This window comes from Pleurodeles waltl, chromosome 1_2, assembly GCF_031143425.1.
Source record: "Pleurodeles waltl isolate 20211129_DDA chromosome 1_2, aPleWal1.hap1.20221129, whole genome shotgun sequence".
Classification (NCBI taxonomy): Eukaryota; Metazoa; Chordata; class Amphibia; order Caudata; family Salamandridae; genus Pleurodeles; species Pleurodeles waltl.
In genome coordinates this window covers 411268494-411294929 of record NC_090437.1, presented here as the reverse complement: position 1 = coordinate 411294929, position 26436 = coordinate 411268494, and the positions used below count along the sequence as shown (strand labels likewise).

General features: G+C 42.4%; 1 long non-coding RNA gene across 2 annotated transcripts in view; it reads right to left on the bottom strand.

Annotated features, from left to right (window-relative positions):
* LOC138300685 (uncharacterized) overlaps window positions 1-26436 on the bottom strand; it is a 189899-nt gene that overhangs the window by 9913 nt on the left and 153550 nt on the right. For both annotated transcript variants that reach the window (XR_011204984.1, XR_011204985.1), the window contains exon 2: window positions 2490-2697. This is a non-coding gene — a long non-coding RNA (uncharacterized lncRNA). The remainder of the gene's footprint in view (window positions 1-2489; window positions 2698-26436) is intronic.

The window sequence follows — 26436 nt, the reverse complement described above, 5'->3', positions numbered from 1 at the left end:
TTTTTCCAAGCTTAAAGTGCAATGAAATTTTACATTTTATTAAACACTCATGACCGTGGATTATGCCAACCTCATTTCCTAAACTGGACAAATGTAGGTGGAACCCGTACTGGTATGGTTCTTATACCTGATTAAATGTTCCTTCTGTGTTGATTTTGCTAGTTTTTTCTTGTACGTAGTAATGTAATTTGGATAGGGTTTAAATATGTTTTATCATTTTTAGGATTGAAAAGAAGAAGTTTGGAAGTTTGCAGCTTGGCAGATGTTCAAGGCAGCAGAGGTTTATGAAAAGGGACTGTTGTTAAGACTTGTATTCACGTCCTTCAGTACTGAACGAGATTGTGGCATTATTATTCTTAGAAGATAGCATTAAAAAGGCTGCATTCCAGGAAGAAATACATGTTGTTACATTTGGTTCTGTTCTGTTGCTGCGGTCCTACTGCTGCTTGTGTTAGGAAGTCACTAAAAAGATTGCACATAGGCCAGCCCTGGAGTCTTTAGTAAAATCTTGATTTTCCTTACACTTAAAGACTGGAAAATGGCAACTATTTTAACAAAAAAAATTCAGTGAATTTCTGGTTACTGCTTGGGTAAAATCCACCATGGATAGCCTTCAGCCTTGCGCAGAGGGAATTCAGAGGGACTTCAGCACAAAGTTCTGGCTTCCAGTAAGGAAAGGTACCAGTATGCATCTGAGCAGAACCCAGGGTTGACTGAGCACAGGCCTGGCATCCAATCTTTGTTCTTGGGTTTGGGTACAAGGGTCAGTCTTTCATAACATATAAACTAAGTGCCCTGTGAGGGCATAATCCTCTGTGCATGACCTGTGGCTGTGTACATCAGGGGTATATGGTTATGTGTGTACATAGCCCACTGCACACAGCCATTGGTCATGCACAAGAGAATTTGACCATGCTCTGTACTTACCCCTGGGTGTTTGGATTTGTTGGGATGAAAGAAGTAACAAAAGCTTTACAAACCCTATCCGTCATACCTCAGTTTTCCTTTTTTAAGCATGGCAAGTATAAGTACCTTTCCAAATACTTTACTCATTACATTCTGAAAAGATGCTTACTGTCAGCGCCATCACATGCTGCTCAGATCGAGGTGCAAACTATTTCATGGATGGTCCTTACATTGTCATGGCCAATCCCTCCTGAACTCTGTTTCTTTGTCTCGACAAGGACCTTAGGACATTTCTGTAGATGGACCTTCCCCTTCTAGAATTGGACTCGAAATATTCTGCCGAATCCACTTTACTCCCTTTTACTCTTCCAGCCCTCTAAAGCAATCTTTGTTTCCCCAACCCTTCACAAAACACAAAGATAAAGTAAATACCAAATTTGGATCAATCCATTAATTCTCAAAGGCAATGTGTGCCATGCTAGGTTCACTGTTTTAATGGTCAATTGACACATCTTACATCTTCAAATACCACTTTTCTATGAAGGTCAGTGTAGATACCTCCAAGTTGTGGTGAAAATAATACTGAGCTTGTCTTGGAACATCCAAAGTACAAATTTAATTCTCATTGTGTTCCAAATACCACATTTTTGTGTACTTTCATTGCTTTCGAACTAATTTTACTTACTTTTTTCTTTTTCGAAAACTCTCGTGGGGGTCTCGCAAAATGGATAATAAAAACCTGTTTTCATTTAGATTTCATGCAAAATGTATACAAATCATTCTGGGCCTCGCAGATTATATATTTCCTGGCCCAAAATGCAAAATGCGGTTGGCTAAAAAAACAAAAACAAAAAAAAAAACGAAAGAAGTGTGTGTATGTTCATGACCAACAGGGGGCATTTTGCGGCTGTTTAAGCCTTGCTGTTATATGATGTGACTGAGCCCTGCAGTAGATTTGAAAGAGACTTTCCCAGCATTGATAAATATCTTTGATTTCCATGTCCGTACAGGCTTTTCCTCGTCTCACATTTTCTCGTGCAGGTATGTTTTATGCATATTTTAATTATTTCCTCATTTTTAGCTATTAGCTTTAGCAATATCATTGTGCTTGGCATCACGTCTTGTTTTAATGAATCATTTTAAATACTTTAAAGTAGTCTTAAAGTAATTATCTTTTCTAGCCCTACCGGTGTAACCATTGCCTTGGTTTAATATTTTCTTGCAATAGAATATTGTAAAGTAATTTCATTAGGTTTATTTTGTTTGGCCCCCAACTCAAAGTCTAACATTTGTTTAGTTCTTTTATTTTTTAGATGAGTTTAATTTTAATAATTTGAATTTCTTAACAGAACAAAATGTAACTCTTACCCTAATACTAATCCCAACTTTGAAATGATGAAATATTTAATAACTAATTCCTTTTATTTTGCATTACATATTTTAATATCACCTAAATAATCGCACATTAAAAAAAAAAAAACATATCAATCGACAACTTCTATTGTTTTAAAAAATATTTGCACAAGATATTTTAAGGCATTGATATTACTTTTATACATATATATTGTTACTGTATTACTTACCCATGGACAGATGACAAATGATAAGATGATGAACAATAAAATGGTACCCCACCAGGTAATGGGGTGAAGAGGAAAAGCTGGCAAGCAGATGAAAAGTTCGTCTGGCACAGGTCCTCTGTAGCAGGGGTTGGGTGTAGTGATATGAGCCCCTTTCCTGGCACCTCCCTTGTCAGCTGTCCAGTCCATAAAAAGTAGAGCAGCAGTCAGACTGAATAAAAAACATGGCTATTTCAAATATATGTTCTGTTATTCTTTTTTCAAGCATCACTAAAATGTAAAATCCACCAGAAGAAGCAATCTACTATGAACAACTTTTCACCACATCAATGACTTCACTGTGGCTAGGGAAGTGAAGCATCATGGGAACTTTAAGAGTTATGTGGCATGCCACTGAAAGGATTCACAACGTTCATTTTCATTGTGAAACGCAAGTTGTGCCTGAATACCCAGAATTAAACATATGGACGAAAGCCCCGAAATCACAATTGTTTTACTTTTGTGGAATTCACAGTCTTGTCAGTTGTCGAAAATTAGTATCTTATGTATGCTTGCATACCTTTACACCATTGAAAAAACATGCAACACAAAAACTCATAACAGAGACCGCCCTGAACAGAACAATAAAATATTAACATCACAAACTACAAGTCAGTTCTGCAACATACATTAGGTCAGTGTCCCCTTTTGGGGCCACACTCTAGCCCCATACACATGCCTCATCAACTTTTCCAGTATGGAAGCCAATCTGACCCAAGGATACATTTGAAACAGCCTTCATGTACTTTCCACCCACATTGACTACGTATACTTGTATATATTCTCTGAAAAGCATAAAGGAAATCATTCCATGCCAAACAATCCAAGTTTATGTAACGGCATAAAATATCTAACACTGGTGGCTAAACTCAGGTATGTGTATCTAAAATAAATATGCACAGAATACCCATAATATGTATTCTAAGCACACCTTCATAGCTTCCACAGTCAGACTTTCTTGAAACTGCTTTGTCAGGTATAATCGAAGCCTAACAGTTGTGTGCCATGATGTCGCTTATCAAATGTACACACACACACACACACACACACACACACACACATACACACACTATTCATGCGTGGAGGTAGGTGGAACTGTGGTTATATGATGGGAGGGGATGGGTACTGTTTTAATGTTTGGATACACTTTAAGGGTCATATTTACAAGGGGCCCTGCACTGCCAGTGCGTCACTTTTTGTGACGCACCGGTGGCGCAGGCCCATATCTACAAGGCCACGCAAAGCCACTTTGCATGGCTTTTCATGACCTTGTGGATATGGAGTAAGGCAACGCAGCGCTTTCCTGCATTGCCTTACTTTGTATCAGAGGCGCTCCATGGGTGTTGCTGTGGGTGTGCTCACAGCAACACCCATGGATTTTTATACATTCCAAGATTTACAAGATTTTGGAAACCTGGGAATGCGTCAAAAGCCTACGCCTTCCCAGGGGAGGCATAAGGTAGGTAAAACAAGGAGAAATAAAAAAAATTCTCTTCGTTTTTCCCTCTTTCAGTGTGTTTTGTAGCACACATAGAAAGAGGATTGTTTTTGTGCAGGAAGATGTCCCTTCCTGCACCAAAACAGTCATCCCTGCAGCACAGACACTCTTGCATGGTAGCCCATGCGCAACTGCACAGGTAAAAAGGACAGGAATGCGCCGTATTTTGTAGATATGGAGCATTCCTGCCCTTTTCTTTTGAAGCAGGGCAGCGCGGCAAGGTGGTTTGGGGCGCTGCCCTGCATCAAAAGTTTGTAAATTTGGCCCTAAGCTTTTTCTCTTTTAGGGGAATCTGGCCCTATGATGAAATGGGATTCAACATGAGTTTACTCACTCATCTAATTTGAATTGTGTGTTAGTATACAGTTGATTTGTGCCTATTTACAATTCAAGGCATAATGGGATTACCCGAATTCTTAAATTCTAAAACCATTATTTAAACTCATCCTAATTTCACTGCATGAAATACAAAATAAAATGGGAGCAGGTTTTCCTACGGTGACCGAGTCTTTGAACAAATTTTGTATGCTCATTTGAATGAAGGGAGCATGAGTGCCGGTCCCCAGGCCTCTGCATTCAGCGGCTGGTGCAATTGAAAGTAGGCGCGCATAATACCGAGGCTGCATAGTGCTAAATACACCGCAAGCATCTTCAATCCACTGCCAGACACTCCCTGCTCGTTTACTCCTGCGGCCTGCTGCTCTCCCCCTCTCTCTCTCTTTGTGGCGGATTTCTCCACTATCACTTTTGTGTTTTTCCCTCTCTTGCTCTGGGAAATTACACATGCGGTAAAATAAGCGCCGCCGGTGGCCCCCAGGGAGGTCAGGGATATCAAGCTAATTAAACACTGCTTTTAAACTGAAAAACAAGAATTGCATTTTTTCTTAGTTGTTGCCAATAGAGGGCAGGCGCACCACAACTAAACACAGGAACGCTTTTGAGTGGTCATTTGTGCATGACCGTTTTTGCTCACACTCACTCTTCTCCGCCAATAACTAACACTATGAAAATCCGCCGTCCTGATGCATTTTCCGACATTAAAAGTGCAGTTTACAACCCTATAAATCTGCTTTTGCTGATTCAGTGAAACTGAACATGACATTTAAATCACAAAAGCGTCTTCCTTGTGTTGACCTTTACAAGTAAACGCACGAAAGGCTTCAGAATCGTGTGTACAACAATGATAGACTTAATTGACAATAAACTGGAACACACAGTTACTAATCCCTCGTGCCCAGATATTGCTGGGAGACTAGCGATAAGATTAATTTTACAATCCTTAAAATAAATTACATGTCAAATCCTTGCCAAGACCGCCTACACCTTTCAGCTCTATGAATTGATAAACTAAGTGCCATTAAATGGGGCGATTATTTACGAGATTTATAAATAGGAAACACCGTGGTATTAAGATCTACATCAAGAACAAGTCATTATTATTGTTTGAGGCTAAGAAAATGCTTGGCTTTGGCCATATCGTGTGGATTTGGCTGCTGACTAAAATATGAGGTTTGATTGGTAGCACCTCTTACAGAACACCCGACTATGCTTATTAAAGGCAAAATGTATGGAGTCACCGTCTGGTTCACTAGTGTGACAGAAGGCCTGAAAAATAAGGGAAGTGATAATCTGAACAAGGGGCTGCACCGCATATCATAGGGCCCCAAAGGCAGGTGCGGGCTGGATTGGATGGGTTCGGCTCAGGTGCCCAATAGTGGCGGCATCTTTCAAATTTTTGCAGGCTTCCCGTGGGCAGCAGCAATTGCAGGGGTGGCTCCTCGGCTAGGGTGGAAAAGCATTGCCCCGCCCCCTCCCCCCCCCACCAGCAGCAGGAGCTGCAAAACTTTTATAGTTATATATTTTTACTTATAAAAGTGGGCAGGGCCACAGGCGTGACTGGGACGGATGGGGAGTGCGCATGTATGTTTGGCCTGCTCTTTGGCATGCTGTCTCGAGCCAGCCAAACACACATGCGCAATAGGCTCTCTCCAGCCCAGCAACACAGTTGCAGGCTGGAGCGAGAATGCACAGGCTCCCAGTCTGCCTGGGAGCGCCCTAGCTGGGTGCTCCCAGCCAATCCTGATGAGCAGCGTCAGGATTGGCCACAGGGCAGGCTGGGAGCCTGTGCCTGCAGCGACGGAGGAGCGAATGGAGAGGCACGGGAAAAAGGTACATTTTCTTTTTCTTCTCATTTTTTTTTTTATGCCCTCCCCAGCCAGGCGCCGCCCCACCCCTTTTCCCTCTCGTGAGCCACGCCTGAGCGATTGGTTGCCACCGGGGTTGGGGGGGTAATGGGGTTGCCTTGGCAGTCTACAAGGGTGTCAGTACAGTTTAAAGAGTCAAAATAGGTGAGACAAATATAACTTTCACAGCAAAATCAGAATGTCTTCCATTAAAGTGCAGATGCATTTGAACTACTGAAAACTGATCCCAAGGACATCGACATACAAGAACATTGTGGACAGAATATCAAGGGACAAAATATCAAAAGGTAGTCTATAAAGGGAAGTATAGATTTACTATTCCTAATTCCAGATCTACGTACCTTGAAGATATACATATATATGTACCTTTTGGAAATAAACTATATCTTAATAAAAATCCCTCTGAGTGCCTGTCATCTGTTTGGAGCAGTTGGCATATATTTGAGTGGGTTTCACCCCCTCGAGCATCGGGCACCCACAAGGTGTGGAGCAGCGACTCTAGTGAAAACATTTGAAGGACATATATATATATATTTATATAGATATATATGTTTGTATTTGTATTATATTCTGGCGGTCGACGGTAGGTATAGTTAGGACCTTGTTTCCACAGGAAAAGCATTTTTTCTTTTGCCAATAACTTTGGCGATGTTAGACAAACCTTCATGAAATTTTCAGAACTAATATGACAGTCAGTTAAGCTGCGGTGTTGAAAGTTTCGGGGTGATCCATCAAGAAGGGTCAGAGAAAAGGGGGGGGGGTCCCAAAACACCTTTTTCCCATGCATTTTCCCATGTTATCATTAGACATGACTACAGCCTGAACCGCTGAACAGAATTACACCAAATTTGGCAGGAACATAGATCTTGGTGTCCAGGTCATGCTTTTTGTTATTTGGTATAAATCTGTCCAGTAGTTGTGGAGTTATTAAAGGAAAAATAAATATAGCTATCTGGTTGGAGCCTAAGCACAGATCTCATGGTGAGATCTGATTGGCTGTCAGCACTTCAACCAGAAAGTCCTGGCAGCCATCTCGGGGCCAATATATATGATAGTACCTATTGAAATACATTGTAGTGATGGACAGGTTTTGAAGATCACAAAAAGGAGAATGCATAAACGGTGATAACCGAGTTTGGTTACAAAATACATTATTTATTGATGGCACCATACTCATTTTAGGAATTGTGGTGTCTTCTAGTGTGATTTTACCCTGTGAAAAAGCCTTCTGCTGTGATTTCATGAATCATGTGGTGAGAAAACTGCTTTCTCGTGATTATTCCATAGAGGTTATGGAGAGTGCTCCAGAATCTAAAATGAGAGCATGTTTTCTGTAAATTCACACTTTCTCAGCCATACGAGAATGAAGTCTGACATTTTCAGTAAAACATGTACTTCCAACAGGAGCAGCCTGTCTGTTGATTTCCCTGTGTTCTACTGCAGTCACCCAGAGTGTTCTCAAGAACAACTAGAGCACTAGAAGTCTAAGTTCTGTCAAACGTGTGGCACACCTGAAGCCATCTTGATTGAAGCAAACTGGTAAAACTTTAAACATTTAATTTAGAAAGGAACAACATGAGGGGTTTCATTTTGGCCTAGATATTATGATTAGTGCTGTAAAAAGAAATATTAGGACATGTTTTATGTGACTTCTCAAATATCTTCCTTCTCTATTTCATTAAAATATTCTGACCTGCACTTTCAACACCAGCAGCAGACTGCCAGTTAACTCCTTGGTGATCAGCAGTTTTACTGAAGTGCTCTAATGAGCAACTAGAGTGCTAACATTCTGAGTTTTTGCCAAAAGTGTGACACATCTGAATGCCATCTTGATGGAATTAAAGTGGAAAACTGAAAGCATTTTCTACTGAGGATACTGCAGTAAATGAGGATATTAGGGAGCTTCATAGCAAACAGGTCTCCCAAGAAGACCACCAGAGAAAATATTTAGAATAAATATTACTCAAATATAGGACACGTATAGCTAAATGGCAAAAGTCTGCAAAAAACCTAGGGCCTCATTACGAGTTTGGCAGAGGGGATTCCTCCATCACAAATGTGACAGATATCCCGTCTGCTGTATTAACAGTTCCATTGTATCCTATGGAACCTGTAATGTGGCGGATGGGATTTCTGTCATGTTTGTGACCGCGTAATCCCCTCTGCCAAACTCATAATGAGGCTCTTCATTTCTTGTCTTTTTGCAGTCCTATATAGAGCAGACTTGACCCAAAGGTATTGTAGGGCTTTACATGAAAGACAGTTACATTAAAAAAACACATTAATTTTGGATTTAGGCATAGGGAGATATAAGGCCCTCATTACAACATTGGCGGGCGGCGGTTGTAACCGCCGTGCTGCCGCCAATGCGGCCGCACTCCCGCGGTGCCCATTATGACATCCCCGCCGGCCCGGCGGGGATGTGGGCTGCAACATAGGAGCCGGCTACAAATGGAGCCGGCGGTGTTGCGGCCGTGCGACGGGTGCAGTTGCACCCGTCGCGCATTTCACTGTCTGCAGAGCAGACGGTGAAAAGACGCATGGGGCCCTGTCACGGGGCCCCTGCACTGCCCATGCCAGTGGTGCCCCACGACTCCCCGTACCGCCAGCCTTGACTCGTAATCCCCTGGGCAGCGCTGCTAGCAGTATCCTCAGTAGAGTAGCGCTGCCCTGGCGGATTACTACCGCCGGGGCCATTGTGGTGGGAAACCGCCGGCCCCGGCGGTACGACCGTGGCGCTTCCGCCGTGGTCGTAATGACCGTGGAAGCACCGCCAGCCTGTTGGTGTCATTTCAGCCCTGGCGGTCCTGTACCGCCAGGGTTGAAATGACCCCCTAAGTGTTTTGCCCCGAATAACAGAATGTTGAGCTGATGCTGAAACTCAAACCTGTTTCCCTAGTTCCAAAGTCTGCAGTTCTGGCCATAATGCCACATCCTCCCCCTAAGTGTAACATATAATTAAGTGATCAACTGGATAAAGAAACATACAGATAACAAATAATGTAAAAGTGCTTTGTTGCTATTTGAGAACTCACTAAATATGTCCTCTTCTTAGTTTTTTAGAGCACTAACCAGCATTTTTATGGAAATAAGACCCTCTCATTTTTATAATTTCTAAAGGAAATGCTTTGGGTATTACAGTTTTGGTTACATCAAGAGGGCACCAGGTGTGCCAAACCTTTGTAATAAATATAGAATGTTAGCAACCTAGTTGTTCATTAGCATACTGTGGGGAGGCACATGTCAGAGGTACGGACTTGGATAATTGAGGGCAGGAACGAGGGTGCAGAGGCAACATGTTGAACATGCTGCACAGGCGGGAGGGGCAGATCCACACAATCAACCATTGGCTCAGGGGAAGGGGGCAGGGGCAACAAACCAACTGTCTGGTCAGTCAGCAAACCAACCATGCAGGACAGGCAAGAGAGGATGCTGCACAATCACAAACCATTGAAGGCAGAAGGAAGAGGCAGTGGCAGTACAACCATACATGCCAACAGATCCGATTCAGACAGCAGACTCCTGATGTTTTTAAGCCCAAAAGATCTTTATTTTATCTGTCTCCTGTCTAAACTCCCCTCTTTTTCAATGTATGTGAATGGGGAAAATCAATTCCCCAGGTTTTTTCAAAATCTCTGTCTTACCAAGTTCAAAATGTTGGCAAGTATGGTACATTCAATCACGAAGGAGAGAAGGGATGGGGGAGGGACATGGACTCGGATAACCGAGGGCAGAAGGGAGTTGGGCAGGGGTACCAAACTGACCTTCAAGCGCAGGTGCCAGTGGTTGCAGCAGCACAATACACCACACAAGGCAAGTGGCATGGCAGTGCAGCACAACAGACCATGGAAAGCAATAGGGAGGGGGCAGGGCCATGCGCATGGACAACAGAGAGTAGAGGGGAAAAGGCCAGGGCAGCAAGCTGACCATACTGGATGGACAGAAGGGACAGTTGCAGCATAATGGATCATGAATGGCAGGAGGGAGGATATAGTGGCTCAAAAACTGACCAGACAAGGCAGGAGTGAGGGCACAGTGGCCTGCACATGGAAAATGGAGAGCAGTGGGCAAGGGCAGGAACATCAAGCTGATCACAGAGGGCATGCAAGATGGGCATAGAAACACAACACCATGGAAGGCAACAGTGAGACCATAATGGCATACACACAGACAACGGAGGGACAGTGGGAGGGGGTCAGAGGCAGCAAGCTGACCACACAGGGCAGGTGGAAGGGGCTGTGTCAGCACAGAAGACCATCAATGGCAAGCAGGAGGTTTAGTGGCAGCACAACGGCCATGGTGGGCAAAGGGGATAGGAGCATGGAACTCGGATAGGCAGGGTGGAGGTGGCAGGGACATATGGCAGCCATCTGACCATGCTAGCCAGGTGGGAACGGCAGAGGCAGCCCAACAGAAAACCCAGAGTAGATAGGAGGGGCAATGGCAGGTCCTTGGGACATGGTGGCCAAAAAAGGAAGGAGCAGGGGCATGCACACAGACATCGGAGGGCAGAGGGAAGGAGGTTAGGGGCAGCAAGCTAAGCACATAGGCTAAGCAGGAGTGCAAAAAGGGGGCATAGGATTGGACAACAGAGGGCAGGAGGATTGGTCAGGGATATCAAGCTAACTGGAGGGCAGTGGCAGCCCACTGGACCATGCAGGGCAGGAGGGAAGGGGGCTGGTGCAGATACTCAGACAACAGAGGGCAGGGAGGAGGTGGATGGGGCAGCAAGCTAACTGTTCAGGGCAGGTGGGCAGGTGGGAAGGGCAGTGGTAGAACAAAACAGCCACTCAGGACTGTAATGAGGGAACAGGGGCATGGACTTGGACAACAGGGTTAAGGGGGGGGGGGACAGGAGCTGCAATCTTGGGGGAAAGGGGCAGCCCAATTCCAGGCCAAGACCTGCATCTAGCCCAACCCCCACCGTACACTGCAATGGGCAACTTACTTAATGTTTAAAAAACCCTAGAAATTAACTGAGAAAAAGAAAGGGTATAGGGATGTTATAGTTAAAAAACAGAATTAAAAAAACCTTAAAAATTCACTAAAAAAACAAAGGTTACAGGGATGTTATAGTTAAGTTCAAATTTTACATGCACAAAACCACAGAAGTTCAGCTGAGTTATTTCAAGTTACTGCAACTTGTGCCCTAAGGTAACTATAGCTTGTGCCCTCACAATGCACTGCTAATTACCGATATTACATCACTCGTGACATTTTCTTTGACATCATTGATAATATCACTGTAGCATTTGCAGTAAAATGTTTGATGAAAAAACTGTGCCTGGTGAGGGCGTGATTTATAGCTACCTTAGGGCAAGGGCTATAGTTATTTGAAATAGTCACTCTTTATTGAATATCAAGGATCTCAGTGAGTCTTCATCCGCTCCCATATAGTCACACAGATAATTTATCACAAAGGAAAAATGTTGATAAATTAATCAAATTAATGATAGTTCCAGTCATATCTTACACTGTAGCATTGAAGAGCATACATTTACCAGAAATGTAATCTCTTTTATATCTGTACTATTCAAAATGGTAATAATGTTGTCTGTGAAAAACTATAGATCCATACAGTAAGGAAGATACTATTTTCCTTATTAGGTATTGAAAAGCTATTTTTACATTTCAATATTTTGGATTTGGTATTTTTTCTCAATATTTGCAGTCTTCAATATTCTGGATTAGTTATTCAGGGTGCACACAGTGCATATGCCTAAAGCATAAAAGTGTACCTAGAAGGTTGTAAGATTCCTACCACTGGGTAAACCCATCGTCAATATACTTAATTATTCAGCCTTCAGGCTCTCAGCAACAACCAAGATACTTAACTGGGGGACAGGACCAGCCTTTGATATGACAAACGGACACAGGAAGTGGCCTTTCATGCCTGATTGCCATCAGCCAAAGCAGCGGGAGCCAAGACTTGCTAGGTCAGAAAGAACCAGAATGATCAAGGATTCCTCTCCCAATCTAGAGGAGAACCTTGGGTAGAAGCATAAAAGGGGAAAGGCAAGGATAAAGCCATGGAACCATTGAAATGATAGCACCTCCACCTCAGCCTCCTTCACATTACCCCTGAAGCAAATGAAAGGCAGCAGAACGTCCTGTCTGGAGTCAATCCCAAACTGTCTCTTGATCTTCTGAAAGACTTCCAGATGGAAGGAGAAGTCTATTGAAAATGCAAACAAACATCTCAAGTCATCAGCCTGCACATTCTCTGAACCCAGGAGATAATTCTTTAATTGATTGCAGATGAGTCTCTGCTTGCATCAACAGAGAGTGTGACTACAGAGCTTGAAATGGAGGCTTACTTTTATTGCCTGCTGAATTACGACTTTGTCACACGGTTGTCTGCACAAGCCAGCAGAGTTTTTCTATGATATGCAAAACAAAGGACTTTATTGGCATTCAAACTGTCTTCAGTTGGTACTCCCTCTAAATATCAAATCCAAATTACCATTCCACCCTAATATTGCAGCCAAAATATCATGGTTATAAAAATGTCATAGACAAAAATATTGAGGGTGAGTATATATTCTTTTAGTAGTTTATACTATTGTATCACTTATGTTGTTTTAAAGTGTAGTTCTATTTCGTTACTTATGTTATTGTGGCATTTATGTGAAAAATAATATAGTAACGTATTATGTTTGGTCTATTGGGTTCACTAGGATATTCAGTGGGTAATTGTTTATATGTTAATTAATGTTAATTAGTAAACATGTGTTGAGATGGAAAAGTCTTTTGCATGGCAAGAGAAGTGCACCCCTGCCCTGAGTGCCAGACTGTGCTCTTGTCTGGATCCCTAATGCTAATTTTTTGTCATAGGCAAACACAAATCATGCATGTACACCATGACATCGGTCTGTCTTCCGGATGGCAGGCTTGTTGGACCAAAAGAAGAACCCAAAATGCTACCCTTGTGGTGGTGGAAAGATACTGCCTCTGTGAAGTGTTAAGCTGCACAGGTGTGGTAGTGGCAGCTTACCATGTAGTGATCAGTAGTAGTGAAGAGGATGTTTACCCTGTGTCACTGGAGTGAGACCGACAGACTAACTCACCTTTTTAATATTCCACTACTGTGTGCTTAATGTAGCCCTTGACGTACATCAGGAAGATGTGGAGTGCTGCAAAGTGCAGGAGAAGTGACTGTGCTGGTTGTATGTGTGCCTGGAAAAAATACAGTAGAGGGGTAGAGAAGTATTGTTTAGTGCATGTGAGGTTAGTGCATGTACTGGGGGTATGTGTCCCTCTGGGGGATCCATGAGAGATGTAGCGTTGTGCAGTCTGAGCGCAATAAGATTATATTCTGGGTCTATGTGGGCTTGTGTGAAGTGCAATACAAGAAGGGTGACATGCTGTGCAGCGTGCACATGGTGAGTGTGTGTACTGGCAGTGTGTGTTGTAAGTCTTCATGTTCTGCACATTTTAGTGGAAGCTGGTGACTCATGCTTCTCTGGCATAAATGAATGTGATCTATACAGGCATAAAAGAGCCTTGTAACTTGACATAAAATGCAGATTTTCTTAGTTTCGTAGCAAAGAAAGTGCTCATTTTAATAAAAGTACAGTGGTGACTATTATCCCTCCACTATTTTCGTTATGCTGAGGAGTACACAATGGGCTACCTCATGTCCCATATATTTACTGGTTATATTTCAAATCTTTTTTGTTCTTTTTTAGTCCCAAATGCAATGAAGAAGGGTCCTTTGTAGAAATTGAATGGATGGGCGAACCTGGAGAATCTTATGTGGATGCCAGCAGTGAAGTGATTCTGTTTCTTGCAGGTATTTCTGCTATTGATGGTCTTCTTTTGTTTGACTTATCAACTTTGAGTTTGGCTCTGCATCAAGAAAGATGTTTCAGCTCTGCAAGAAATAGTACATACGGGTATGTGGTTTGGGATAGAGTGTGCTTGATGTTCTGTTTCTCAGTATTTTGTCATTCACATGATAGGATTTCTGGGAAATTTAGATTTTGTTTGTTTCATGGCTGCTGTAAATTAGACAGAAATATTTGGAAGCATAATATTCACCTCCATATCCTTAATAAATTGAGGAGTTTGCTTTGCTGCAAAGATGGGAAAATCTCCATTTACAGATATGTGACTGTTTTTCGATCTTCTTTTGGACCCCTGTATTCTACAGCAGCAGAATCCACGAAAGCACACCATAGAAAAAACAACAACTCAGTAAAGGAGTTAAACGTATGTGATACAGTGAGGGAGGAGAATCAGCAAAAGAAAATCCAGCTCAAAAAATGAAAAACTGACCGACCTTCATTTAGTCAGCCATTTCCTTGGCCACTGGTGTTCTGCTAAAATGTGGAGTTTATATTGCTGATCTACAAGTGTACCTAATTCAGAATATATACTACCATAATTTGTCAGGTTAAATTTATATAGATAAGTATAGATGTATGTTCTCGTATAGTAAACTCACACTCCATTTTGAGCATGTTAAATTAGCTAATCTGCCTTTGGTACACATTCAGCATGTCGTTATCTTTGGCAAACTTGTGAAAGTATCAATTAATCTGAACAATGACTTTGCTAACACATAAGGTGACACAAGTCTGGTACAAGCTATATGATATCTACATTTCAAAGTCTGACAGTGGATGTGTAAAATAAACATGTAGTCCGAGTTAATGTATTCTGATCATGGTGGTTCACTCCGGTTGTGTCTCGGATTAGTGGAAAATCTCTCAACATAGGGTAAAACTCAATGGTCAGCCCTAAATAAACCCCATCAATTGACTACTGAATTAGACAGATCTCCACCACAGCGTTTCAAGAGAGGTTCTACCAGACTGCCACAGCAGCCATTTTATGCTGAGAGCTGATACAGAGAGGAGAGGAGCCCAGCTGATGTGGGTTTTTCTGATAATCACAACTGATCTGCTATGACAAGGTATGCAGTGCACTGAGCCCAAAGAAATTCTAGAGGCAACTTAGCTTCTCCATGCTCTCATAGTGTAGCACACAGAAGTAGTCTTTAGGGTTCTAGGTTGCCATGGCTATTATAATCATATTAGAACAGTTCAACTTTTTGCCACTGCTAGCACCATGCATCAGTGCTGTTTTAATTACATTCTGGGTGTTCATTATTCATTTACTAAGAAACAGGATGATAATGTTGAAATAATCACTTTTGATCAAATATCGAGTTGTTTTCTTAGTGCACAGCTGGGTGTGCTATTCTAAAGAATGAAATTGGGTGTCAATTACCACTGCATCCATGACCCCTTAGTAGAACTGTTAGTAACCCAGAAAGCACAGACACCACACCAGCTAGTATGCTCAGTGCTCTTCTGCCTCCCAAATAGAGACAGATGGTCTATCATAGCTGTCACTAAATTGTAGGCACTGTTTGTAAAACAGATTTTGAAAAGGTGGAATTCAGCTCTATGATAGATAACTGAGATGCCATGATGAGATTGTAAAGTAAACACCAATGGCAGGACATGCACTCTTCAAACACCACTAGCTTAGCATAACATAGCACACGATAGCATGGTACTAAATGCAAAACACTGCACACTCTAAAACATTGCATGCCATGATACTTTATATCACTAATTAACATGACATATTATAGTATAACATACTACTATACAATGTAGCATGTAATAGTATGATATACCAAACTACTAAAAAATTTAACATTGTTACATATCAAGATGCAAAATGTTGGACTGTAGAATGTCATAATTTTATGTAACATGCATACAGCATAGCATAACACAATATACCACAACACTGTGCATAAACACATGTTAAACAAACAGAAGACACGTGTATTTCGAGGAAAAGGGGACTATCTCTCAAAGGGACTTGGTACTCAGTCCTTAATCATTCGTTCAGGGAGCCCATGAACAGACGCTGCTTGAACAGTGCTCAGTTCTCCTTTCCCTATTTCAAGTTCCCACTGGAAGAAGCTGCGCTGTGTTTGAGGGTTGCACTACACACAAAAAAACGTTCACATGGGTTTCACTTTCAATTGGGTGCCCAGGGAGTAGCCAAGCAAGGCAGCTCTTTACCCTGGGCCTTTTGGCATGTTGTGCAGTCCATATTCCAGTGGGATGGGGCTTTGTGCATCAGAAGAAGGGTGGGGCATAGCATAGGGAAAGGATTACAGTAAGCTGGATAGCTTCTGTTCTAGTGAGATGTCCTTCACACCATGATCTAGTACACCTTTTTGCCTCTGCCACTTTCCTCAATAATGCGATAACATTTGTTACAGAATTCTTTGCTCTGGGTAAATTCTGCACAGTGGTATACTGTTTAAGGGTTTGAAGTGTCAGGTAGGACCATCTTCGTTAGAGATTTAGCACAGGTGTGTAATGTTACTTAAATTGCCATTTTTAATGAATCTGGCCTGGACTATAGGTTGCTTGTAGGACAGGGTTACAGGGTTGGGAACAGAGTTTTCAATTCAGGGAGCATCATGGACTGTACAATTCTAACTTCGGTAAGGAGAGTGAGGGCAGAATATGGTAACTGGTAAGAAAAGTTAAGGGACTTCGGCTAGACTTGAAAGGGTTATTAACTAATCTTACCCAGTTTTGTGCTGTGGAGGTGCTTTCTTTGTAAGCACAGACCTAGTCTATTAAAGAGGTCATTTGCACTTACTTAACTGGTTAGTGGCACATAGTGGCACTCAGTCCGATGCAAGTTTTGTATGATGGCCTCACATACTAACTTATTATCAGACCAAGCAATTCACACAGTTCCACTGTGTGATACACTATATCAACTCCCTTCCCACGGTCAACCAGTGAGGAGCCTATATAACACAGTGGCAGTGAAAACAAACTGAAAACAACTGTAAATAATGGATTTCCAGCTCATTTCTGTAGGATTCCTTTTCCATTATGGAGTGTGAAAACACCACAGGACATCAGCACCCGTCTCAGTAAGATTTTCTTTTGGAGGAGGGGGCTTGGGCCAAAGTGTCTCTTAGGTACTTGTGGGCATAAGATCCCACCCGTTCAAGGTTCCATCCCTCCTCACAGTGACAATGCTGTTTTAATTGGCATTCATATATTATGTATGGAGCGATTCAAGGCACTGCTTAATTTCAGCCATGATTACAGGTGCGGCCTTCTAGCACTCTTTTTTGTGGACTAGGACTTATCTTTTCAGAGTCATACTTTCATCCAGAACGAGAGAGCCCACAGCAGAAAAGGGAGAAAGACAAAGGCAGGAAAACAGCGACAAAGGAAGAAAGTAGGGATGAAAAAAAAACTGAAAAGGTGAGATAAAAGGGCAGAGAGTGTAGAATGGTGGATGAAAGGGGTATGAGATAGAATGCAGTCTAGGCAGCCATTGTATTCTGCAACACCGACCTTCAGCAGCGCCTGTGGTGGGCCTTTGAGGAAAACGTGCCCGGCACTTAAATGAATGTTTTGTGTAGTGAAAACTTTGGGCCCCTGCCCTGAGATGGACATTTTGTTTAGCGGAGTGGATCAGACAATTCCTCTCGGGATAATGTATGACATGGTGAGCAACGTTCAGTGAAATATGAAGCTAAATATACAAGCAAAGAAAATGGCAGCGCACATCTCACAGATACAATAGAGACACACACTGAAGTCCCTCCCCTTTTCCCCCACGGGACCTTTGGAATTCCACTGTGGAGCAGGTAGTCTCACATATCCCACAGTGCTCCCCCGTTTGCTGACTGCAGTTGCAGGGCAATGCCCTGAAGAAAGGTTCATAAATCAAAGATGATCACAGAGTAAACAGAAAATGTGCGATTCCTCGCATGCCCGAGAATGCACTGCTTATAGTGCAATGATATCTTTAACATTTATAACACTATACTGTACATCACCAGCAGCCTCAGTGCCGTAGCTCTCATTTGAATAACTATCCCTCCCACGACTTTCAGCATTATATGTCGCCTTTTCACGCCAACACTGTTATGTTACTAGTAGGCTGAAGGCTCATTTGCAATACTTATAGTATTTCAAATAATCCTCTTATGCGACACGCATGGGACATACTTGCTTATTTTTCATCACAAAACGTGATTTGAACAAGACCAATCGCTAGAGTTGACAAATATGGCATTTCAGTGCTGGAAAATAAGGGGCACCTGTCGGGTCCCGGTTATGGCAGAAATTTCTGGGCCAAATATGTGATCCGGCTGACCCATCAAACACGGTGAATTTCTCTTGGTGTCATTTCCGACACCATAGTTCAGAAGGGCCCGTACATTGTCTGCATAACGTTCAGAGTAGCAACCTACAGGCAACAAGGGGGCTGGGAACTCTCTCATTTTAACTTCCAGAAGGGCCTAAATCAAAGGCCTGATTAAAAGGGTCATAGCTCTTCTTTTGCTCAACTATCATCTTGGCTGTGAGCCATCTGAAGCCTAACACCTAGATGTCAAGGAAATAAAGACACACAGACTATCACTTCACAAGTATTTTAGAGAAATTAGGACTTGGAGGCAGGTTCAAACTCTTATGGAAGAGATGTGCATACACTGTAATAATGCAATATGTATCTGTGTGTATGGGTAGATACACAAGTTACGGTTTAAGAAACACCTATTTTTTCATTGTATTCTTTTGCATCTCTACTCATCCAACACAGAGGCACAATAAATTTAACACGTGTGTAATCAATGTCAAAATCAAAGAAAATATTACATAAGTCAATGATGTTTATAAGTTGCAGCAATCACATGCCGCCCATACTTGTAGACATTGAGGGGCATATTTAAGAAAAGTAGCGCTGCACACACTGCAGCGCCACTTTTCTTGTACCCCTTATGCCCCCCAACACCACCATGTGTGCGCTGTACTTAAAATATGGCGCACCATGGCGGTAGTTAGGAGATTAGCGCCAGACTTTTTGACGTTCAGTGCTTTGCAGGATTAGCATAAAAAATGTTCACGCTAATCCTGAAAAGCTCATTGAAGCCCATTGTAATCAATGGTGTGTCTCCTTTTAACGCCTGCTCTGAGCAGGCATAAACAGTGCCCAAAAAATTGACGCATTTTTTCGGCCCATCTAACGGTGGAACGCCCTCTTTCATACATTATGCCTGGCACACGCATAAAGTAGCTCAAAGGTTTATAAATTGGCGCAATGCATGCGTTGCGCCACTCAGTAAATATGGTGTGTGGATTTTGGCCTCGTTGGGCCACAATAGTGTAAAAAACAATGATGGTAATGTGGCGCAAGGAGGCGCTAGAGGCTCTTAAATAGGCCCCTAGAAGTCTTTCGATTGACTGCCGTGTGTTCACAGTTCTATGATCGTTTTGGTTTGTTTTAATTCATTTTAGTTTTCTGGGTTTTATGATTTGTTTGTTCAATTTTATTGATGGTAAGTCTTGCTTAGATTCTTTTGTATTGAGACTTTTTCGGTTCTGGGCATTAATTTGACTTTTCTACCTCTTGAGTTTTGTTAAAAAAAATTCTGTAGGTGCGAGAGATCATGTATATGTAATATCTATAAGCAATCTACACCAATTCCAGGGACATGTATTGTTTTCCTTTGTACGAGTGTCTCCATTTTCCAAGTGTGTAACAGCGCCGATGATCGCAGACGAGTGACAGTGACATTTCCGCTTTTCAGTCAGTCATTGATTGCTTAAAGTCTGTAGTTCGAAAGAGAAAGATAAGCAGCACATTTTCTACTATCAAAGCATCCTGCCTGCTATGTTATGCAGATCTGTAGAGCGCACTATCCACTGGGAGGGTATTCCTAGAGCTGAGCAGGTGTGAGTATAGGCTTACCTAAGGCCTAGTAGGACTACTCAAAAAGCCAAAACTTCAGCTTCTTGCGGAATTCAATAAGTATAGAGGAGGCTCATGTGTAGAGGCAGATCGTTGCATGCTTTAGGAGTAATGTAGGAGAAGGCTTGACCACCAGATCGGGCTTTTCGTCTGCATGGTATTAATGCAAGTAGGAGTCCAGACAAGGGGAGGTGTCGGGAAGGTTTGTAAAATCAGATGCAATTGTTGAGATATCCTGGGCCAGTGTTATGTTGTGCCTTGAAAGTGTGGTTGAGGAGTTTGAATTGTGCTCATTTGTAGATGGGTGCCAGTGGAGCTCCTTTAGTTATGGTGTGATGTAAGTGATTCTGGCTGCAGAGTTCTGAATGGTCTGCAGGTCTTCTGGTGCATTTTTGTTGATCCTGTCATACAGGGTGTTCCCGTGGTGTAGCTTGCTTCTGAATACGGCGTGTGTGACGGTTTCCAGGGTGCTAATTGAGAGCAATTTGAACATCTTCCTCAGCATCTTCAGGGTATGGAAAAATAAGATGGTGATGGCATTGACTTGGGTAGTCATGTTGAGTATGCTGTTGATGATGCCAAGCCTCTTGGCGTGGGAGGTGGGGGTGGATGTCGGTCCTAGCTCTGTTAGCCCACAGGTGAAGTCCCACAGTGATGTATTGTTCCCAAAGATCACAATTTTGGTTTTGTGCTTAGGGACACAGCTATTAACGGTGCAGCAGCACCAGAGCCCATGAGAACAAGGGACCCCCTGCAACCCAATTATTGCAATCTTTTACACAGTGGCGGTTGCCACTCAATAGGGGTGGTGGGGCAGGATGGGGGAATGTGGGGAAATAAAAAAATGTTTAAAATAACAAATAACTTACTATCAGGGGAGGCACATTCGTCTCCCCTCCATCCTCTTCCTGGCTCAAACAGGCTCCAAACCAATCATGATGCTGCTGTCACCAGCATGACAGTAGCGTCATGACCAGATTGGCGCTTTTCATTTTCATGTGCTAGAAAACAGTAATTCCTTAAAAATGTAAATCTCCGGTTCCCCTTATCTTATTTTAATCAGTTTGGTGTCATTTTAAAGATAAAAATACAATCTATTTTTATAAATTGGTATTGGATTTTTGTGTGTGTTTTGTGTTTTACTTATTTACTGTTTTGTGATTTTTAAATGCTTTACATGCTAGTCTCCTAAGTTAAGCTTTGTTGCTTGTTGCCAAGCTACCAAGGGTTGGGCTGGGTTTAATTTATTGAGACCTAACTGGAGGTTAATGGCCTATTGCTACCTGTCCTTACCAAAAACCCATTTTCCAACAGTATCAATCATGCAACTCACACATCCAAAGGAATAATTTGAGACCAATTTATAAAAATACTTTGGATTTTTATGTCATTTTTAAGACCAAGATTATCAAAATTAGTTAAGTACTTTTGAGATATGGATTTTGGAAGTTTAATAAAAATAGTCTTTTGTGCATAATTACGCACTATAGGAATCAATGGAAAGTCACATTTCAAAATACATATAAAATCATACATTTGAGTTACCAAGTTCTTCTTTTGCAGGTTGGTCGAGGTCATCGGTGGGCACATTGTGCAAGCTGGAGAAGTTCAGGTGGCTCCCGGTTGCGGGGGAGCAGCAATGAGATGTCTCTGGAGCTGGTGCAGAGCCACTGCAAGGGACAACTTGGAAAAGCATTGCACAGGTAAGTTTAAAGGTGATTCCTTGGGGTCCCCTTGGATTGTCAAGGTCACAAAGGGTGATACCAAACCAGAGTGGCCATCATGTAGCTGGGGAACTCGTGTTGGCCATTGTCCAGCACATGCATTAAAATGGCTGCTCTGTTCACTCACTATGTCCCAGGTTTGGCAAAGACACAGTGGAGGCATATTGCTCATGCAGCTATGCCCTCACATATAGTATGGTGCACCCTGCCTTGTAGGTTTGTCTTATCTGTCCTGTATGCAGTGGTTGGTGGACAGGGCACACAGGCAGTGTGCCATGTTAAGTCTGTGTTTTAGGTTTGCACCAGGCACTTAGCCTGCAATGGCAGTGCTGGGTGTATCTGGATGCATGGACCTAGAGGGTGGCACAATCAGTGCTGCTGCTCTCAGGGTCCTACCCTTAGAAGCCCATTCCCTGGGTACCTAAATACCCTTTTATTAGGGGCTTATAGTGCTAGCTAAAGGTGTATCCAATGCATAACAACAGTTTTAGGGAAAGAGTTCTGGCCCAGGGAAACCTGGTTAGCAGAGGCCCTGGGCATTACAATTTCTAGGTTACATCATACATCAGGCAAAAAGTGGGGGCTAACCATGTCAAAAAGAGCTCTTTTCTCACAGTGTTATTATCATTTTAATTTCCTTTCCCCAATCTAGTGGGGCGACGCTCTGCCGCCTTAGCAAAGGTGCCACCCCTGCTTTTACAGTAGCTGGGGCCCCAATTTTTGCAGTTTTATATAGTGCAAACTCTGCCCAATAACATTGGAGCCGTTTATGAAACTACCAGTTATATTACTGAAGGTCAGATTAAATTAGACACAGGGAGATTAAGGTCCTGATTTAGATTTCAGCAGTGGGGTTACACTCTCACTAAATCCCATTGTTTCCCATGGGATTTAGATTTCGGCTGATGGGATATCCATCACTGTTGTGAAGTGGTTACCTCTCCCATGAAATCTAAATCAGGCCCCAAGTTATTTGCCCAGAATCACAAGGTGTGGAGCAAGGCCGAACACAAACCTGGCTCCTGGTTCCCCAGTTCCATTGTCAGTAGCTCTTACCATAACACCACATTCTCTCCCTTGAATTGGGGGCAATGGCCCCCTTCCTATGTTCCTGTGCCTGCCTCATTCATGTTTCAAGTAAATGAAACACATAGGAGCAGAAAACTAAAATGTACTAAAACAAACCAAAACCATCAGAGAACTGTGAACACACAGCAGTCAATGGAAAGACTTTTAGGGGCCTACTTATGAGCCTCTAGCACCTCCTTGCGCCACATTAGCGTCATTTTTTTAACGCTAATGTGGCCTAACAAGGCCAAAATCGCTGCACCAAATTTACAAAGTGGTGCAATGCATGTATTGCGCCACTTTGTAACTCTTTGCTTTACATTATGTCTATGCCAGGCATGATGTATGCAAAGGGGGAGTTCCCCTGTACAGGGACCGAAAAAAGGGCGCAAGGAAATCTAAGAGATTTCTTTGCGTCATTTTTTTGAACACTTTTAACGCCTGCTCAGAGCAGGCATCAAAGGGAGGCACACCATTGTTTACAGTGGGTGTCAATGGGCTTCGCAGGATTAGCTTCAACATTTTTTACGCTAATCCTGCAAATCGCCGAACTAGCGTAAAAAATTATGAAGCTAGTTCCCTAACTACCACCATGGTGCGCCGTATTTTAAATATGGTGTACACATGGTGCCATTAGGGGGTGCTAAGGGGTGCTAGAAAAGTGGCGCTCACTAGATGCAGCACCACTCTTCATAAATCTGCTCCATACTGAGCGTTACTGGCCTAAGGTTATTTGACAATGTGTCAGGATCTTAACTGGTCAAAGCTTAGGTAAACAGTGGAATTTACTAATGTCTTGGGGGAGCCCCACAGGCATCACTGCTCCCCCACAAATCAAACTGCCTTTTCAAAGCTGTGGCAGAGGGTAAAGTCTCCACACTCACAGACATTGCATTCACAATCCCACCAGTATAAAAATAAAATTAAAAAATATATTTTTACCATGGAATTTGTACATTTTATACTGAGTCCCAAATCCTGTTCCTCTCCACCCCTGGGCCTCAGGATTCTAAAATCCTAAAGAAAAATGCAAAAAAAGAATTTGGGGAACTGTAGGGGGTGGCCACATGTGGAGGGGCTGCATCTGACCTAGCCTGTATTTCAGTCCCTTTGGCCTGTCCTCTAGTGCACACAGGTGAAGTCCTTGACCTAGCTGGTGCACAAGGCAGAATACTATGTGCTTTGGTTGTTGACTCTCTGTGGAGAGTTGATTACAGGCTTTTTCACCAACCTTACTGCAGGGTAGGTTTATAGTTGTTCAGAATATATGAAGACATTATAAAGGTTTTGAAGAAAAACTTTCACATTGTTAAATAGTAGCCATGTGGGTGAATAGTGGTCGGCATATTGGTACATAATAGAGGTGATGCAGTGTATGTTGGTAGATGCATATGAATATGTGTGTCTCTGATTGTACAATGGTAGTAGTATTGTTGGCACACAATGTAGATACGTGGGCATATATATGTGGGCATATGATGGTGGCTGTGACATCTGTGTTATTCCTTGAGTAGGGTTGTAATAGGATGGGTTAAAGTGAAATTAACTGTTCATTATGTTTGCAAGTATGTTAAAGGATGTATGATAGCATGCATACGTTCTTGCAGTTACATTTTACATGATTAAGTGGTGGTGGTGGGTATATGACTATCACATTGGCAGATATGTGTGTTTGTGTAATAAAGTACATTTATTGGCATATAATAGTGTGTGTGGGTATGCTTTGCTGGATGTGTGGCAAGTTAATGTTATATACACATATGCTTATGAATGTGGGACTAAGAACAAGTCTGTGTGGTTCTCTGAAGTGAATCATATACTGGTGTTTTTTGTCCATGTATGTTGTTGATGCAGCAGTAATATCTAATGTTGGATTGATGTCAGTATTATTGTGGGTATGTTGTCTTATGATGTTGTGTCGACACAGTTATGAATGAGGGTTGGTTCATTGTGCGATGAAAGATATCGTGTTGGGGGTTCTGAGCAATCTAATGTTTATTACTTTTTGTTTTTATTTTGTGCAGTGCTGATGTACCAGGTACTGTACTGTTGGGGTAGCAGCTAAGATTGACTTGGTTTAGTTTTTTGCAGTTGGTTCATGAGGAAAAGGTAGAGCCTTAACTTGCAAATTTCTTATTTTTGCAGCAATGCCACTTTAAATATGTTATTCAACATATGTTTCCTTCTGTTTTTTTAAGAAATTCTGTTTTTAAGTAATACTAATATAAATAACAAAAGGGGGAGCATTTTTGCCATGATAATTTAAGGCGGCACACACATTTTGTAACATAAAAATTAAAATAAACAATAATAGTTTGTGTGAAAATGCCTCTTTTTGCGTAGTCATCCTCATTTTGTACTGGAACTTTTTTGTCATGGATAGGGTGGTGACAGGCGTCACTCCCACCAACTGGTTTGTAAATCCTCCAAAAGTGATATCTCACCCGCAGCTCATCAACACACATCTGGATCTGAGGAAGAATAGAAGGGGACTGAACCTGCTATCTGTAACCTATGAGGAGACCTAAGGGGCTGGACCTGTCCCACTTGTACCAAGTCTGAGAAGTGGACTTCAAGTGTTAGTTGGCTGGCCTCCTATGTGACTACGGGGACACAACAAGCATTTTCCTAGAATGCCCAATAGCATCTGGACCTGGTCTGGACCCTGCTGTTCGTCTCTGCTGGAGTGAGCCCTATACCCTAAGTGCTGCTACTAAGGTGGTGGAAGTCTTAAAAGAGACCAAGAGGACCTGCTCCAGACAGCCTGAAAAGTTAGGACTTGTAACATGTTTGAACTTCAAAGACCTCTGAAGCATCAGAAGGGCCTTGCAGCAGAGGTGTCCAACTTCAAGAGGCTGGATACAGCTTCCAAGATTATCCCGCTAGGAAGAGCCTAAGCTCCAAAAATGAGTCTCAATGTAGAAATCACAATTGGGTGAAGCTGCAAGAAGTATCTGCTTGATGCGAGGACTTCGGCTGCTGCAAAATGTGAATTTTCTCACGCTGAGCTTTTCCTGCAAAAAACCAATGGCTTCAGCGTGACCCAGTCCATCGGGTATCCGACTTGGAGTGGGCTGCACCTGATATGGCTCGCAGCTTTGACCTGCTGAAAAATTCTGACTTCCAGAATGGTATTTGAAATCCACTCTATCACAGTTGTCATAAAGTCGTGAACAGTGATTTCCCATTGGCACTTTTCTTTTTCACCATAATGCACCATATTATATGGTCATTGTATCTATACATATAAATGTATGCGTATATATATATATATATATATATATATATATATATATATATATATATATATTTATATATGTTGTTATTCTTTGTGTACTACTACGAGTGATACTATTTGTAACAAGTCATTTGAGTGGCTGTGAGACTGTCTGTATCAGGGTATGAGTGGATATTTGAGTGGCTGTATGGACCTGTCAGTGGGTATGTGAGTGGCTGTATGGGTCCATTAATGGGTTTGGGGGTGGATGTGTGGGTGGTTGGGTGGCTGTGTGAGTGGGTGAGTGGTTGTATGGGTATGTGAGTGGTTGTATGCATATGTGAGACGTTGTATAGGTGCAGGAGTAGGTGCTGAGTAGATGTGTGTGTGAGTGGGTGTTTGAGTGGTTCTGTGGGTGTGTGAAGGGTTGTGTTGGTGTGTG